The sequence below is a fragment of the Gigantopelta aegis genome, unplaced genomic scaffold (genome assembly GCF_016097555.1).
Source record: "Gigantopelta aegis isolate Gae_Host unplaced genomic scaffold, Gae_host_genome ctg5424_pilon_pilon:::debris, whole genome shotgun sequence".
In the NCBI taxonomy this organism is placed as follows: Eukaryota; Metazoa; Mollusca; class Gastropoda; order Neomphalida; family Peltospiridae; genus Gigantopelta; species Gigantopelta aegis.
The window spans coordinates 18,623-22,030 of record NW_024534404.1 but is presented as its reverse complement, the minus strand read 5'-3'; the positions used below and the strand labels follow the sequence as shown (position 1 = coordinate 22,030).

Genomic DNA, 3,408 nt, shown 5'->3' with positions numbered 1-3,408 from the left:
CTGATGGTGAAGTTGTGCAAGGAGTTTGTTATGAGTTTCAACGATTACTTCAACCTATTTCCTGTCCAGATAATGTGTATGTGAATCTTTTTAATAAATATTTTAATAATCATTGCTATAGTTTACCAAATAATGCTGAAATGTTGGCACAGCAATCCAGCTCAACGTCCACATATGGACCATCTTCATCATCAATTAAAACTAACATTTTACCATTGGACACACTTCCATCTCCACCCACTCCACCTCCCATTGAAGACCCTGGTATCCCAGCTAACCATCTCATTTAAAGAAAATGTTTAAACTTTCAAAATAAGAATACTGTTATCTAATTTTTTAAGATCAATGTTAATATTCAAAACTTGAAGACGTTCGTTGAATAGCTGTAATGCAAAATTATAGAGCTGCATATCAAGTTTGTTAATCTGAACAATTTGATTATATAATGCTGTGTTCCTCCATATGTCAGCTAAAGCCACTTGGTGTGTAAAAAATGAAGATCCTTTTGTTTCAACAGATTAGATAGTTGAAGAGACAATCTGTACTGTAACAATTGGCCACTTTCTGTCATGTATTCCCGAAATTCCAAAAAAAAATCATTTCCCTCAAGTTATTTTTGGCTGACTGCAGGAGACGAGCTTCTCTCTCCTTTTGTGTAATTGGTTAGGATTTAAACAATCAACACTTTCTAGATCAGCCAACATTAATGTCTGACGATTATTAGCCCAATTACTTGAACAACTCATGAACTTGTCCAAGTGTAACATTTGTCCAAACATGACCTTCGTAATATCCAGGATAACAAGGTGGCATCTCAGCTTTACCTAATACCTTGTCACCACAAATGTGATCATATGGCCATGTTGCACCACGTTTAACATGTAAATATTCACTAATATATCGTACCACTGGATGACGAAGTATAGTTAAATAATGAAATCTACGATATCGAGAGCCGTAATTGTAGTCAAGATAGTTTGATAAACAAGACTTCATTTCAATTAAAAATGGATGAAGACCACATACCCATCCATATGTCTTTTCTGAAGCTAACCACATTTCTGGTGGAATAATACGACCATGAGACTTTCTGTAAAGTGTATGTCTCTGCTATAGGACATATAACAAAATCTTTCTTTTTCTTTAATTTCTTCTTTAATCCTGTTTTGGTCGATGACATAAGGACTTTGATTTGTTCTTTATACTTACTACATGTTGTAAAAAAAAGATGATCCTCCTGTTTTTTTGAATATGAATATAGACCAAAACATCATTTCGTATGTTAATATTGACAGGTAACCAAGAGAACTTCATAACAAAGGATGAGTGATTTCTACTCATACTTGAACCATTATGACTGACACTAGTATCATTTTTGATAAATACTATAAATAAAATCAACAAAGACAAAAGACACACGACACCTCCACGCAAAAGGTTGTTGATAAACTTCATCTTTCTAAACCTCCACCCACTAATCAATTAATATATAATATTTTAGTATGTCAAAAATGAGCAGTCACTTTATCTATTTCCTTTAGGTCTTCCAGAAATCTAACAAAAAAAATAAAATAATACAATATATGATGTGTAGACATTACTTGAGTAGGGGATGTTCCAATTTGTTTAGCAAAGTCAAGTTTCTCTTTAGAGGCTAGAGACACATATTGATATAATAACTGACCATCAAGAATATTACGTTGAATACTGTATAGATATTGATGACGAGAATGATAGGTCCTACAACAACATTAAAATTAAACTTTAAGTTCAATTTTTAATACCTAAATGCTTTGGATTTGAGACCACCTAAATGTCTTAATCCCTGAGTCATTTTAATTTGTAGCATACTTAGTCTGCGGTATACTTTTTCAGGAATTGGTAACAAACATCCCAGTCCACCCATCTAAGGTACCTAAGTATATAGAAATGGAAATATTTTGTGTACAACAGAACATATTTACCAATAAAAGTACATTGTCGTTTATCAGCTAAAGCAATCTTCATTTCACGAGATGCTCCCCAAACCAGCTGATGTTTTGCATCGAACACGTAGAAATACATTAGCTAATGAACCAATGTTAAAGTCACCTCGACGTATCAAAAATGATCCCCCATTACTTTCAGGGTCTGATAGAAAACAAAAACAGTATAGGCTAGTTATAAGTGATGCTACTATTGTCAAAACTATTGCTAAAATGGTATATATTTTAATGTACTCAATTTAAATAAATAAATAAACTATTAATTTTTCCTAAATCAATTTTAAGTCCAATTTCATCAAGTTGCAGTGAAAACAGTTTTAAAGCATACTCATAAAGTTGTATATCTAGTTTATTTAATTCAATAATCCGATTATACAAGTTTTTTCCAATAATACCATCTTTAATAGTGATCTGGGGTCCTGTAAGTGTCGTTGTTGTGGTAAATCTCTAAAATGTACATTAAATTTGTATTCGAACAGCAGTGCACTTTCCTGAGGGAACTCTGTAAGACCAAAAAATGCAATGGACTCCAAATTCTTCTTGGCTGATTTTAGTATATTTGTCTCCATTTGTTCTTTAGTAATAGAATCATTAGAACATGCTGTTTGTTCAAGATCAGCCTAACATCCAAGTCTGCCGATTATTGGCCCAATTATAGGGGCAATTCATAAAATCAGTTAGGGAGACATCTGTCCATGATACTCCATTGTATACTCCAGGATAACACTCTGGTAGTGTACTTTCAGATATCATTGTACCATTACAATATCCAGTGAAAACATTGAGGTTTAGTGTTTCCCAATATCAAAAGTATGATCACATGGGGAACCGACTCCATTACTACATTCCATTTAGCTTTTCCATAAACTTGTATACAAGTATTCACTGAGATAACGTAGTATGGGATGCCTCAAGATAGTAAAATAATGAAAATGACGATCTCTAACACCATAACGTTATTATAAAACTTCAATATACAAGGTTTAGTGGCAGTTAAAAATGCATGAACACCCACAGGCCATTGATAAGTCACTTCTGATTGTAGCCCACATTTCTGGTAACCGTTTCATGCGACGAAGAATACGCCATTTTCTGTGTTCTTTTAAACTCATAGGCTTGTTAGTAGGAACATTTAATAGTGCCTGGCTTGGATAATATGAAGCATTCACAATTGGACACATTAGTTTACCCAACTGTTTGGGAATCTGTGTTGAATTGGATGATGGCCAGTTTGTACACAGTGGTATGCCATTTTGTGTTGCTGATCCAACATAATAAATAAACGTTTTGCCACCTGTTCTTTGTATATGTAAGAATACAAGATAATCAGAACCTAATGTCCAATTCTTAATGTACATTTTGGGAAGTGACAAGTTAAAAGTTGATGTATCAAGCAACATACCGCCTCTAGCAAATGAGAAGT

The 3,408-nt window shown here is 33.5% G+C and overlaps 1 pseudogene; it reads right to left on the bottom strand.

The window, feature by feature from the left end:
- Positions 1-299: 299 nt before the first annotated feature.
- Positions 300-2,738, bottom strand: LOC121366364 (annotated as a pseudogene).
- Positions 2,739-3,408: the final 670 nt, after the last annotated feature.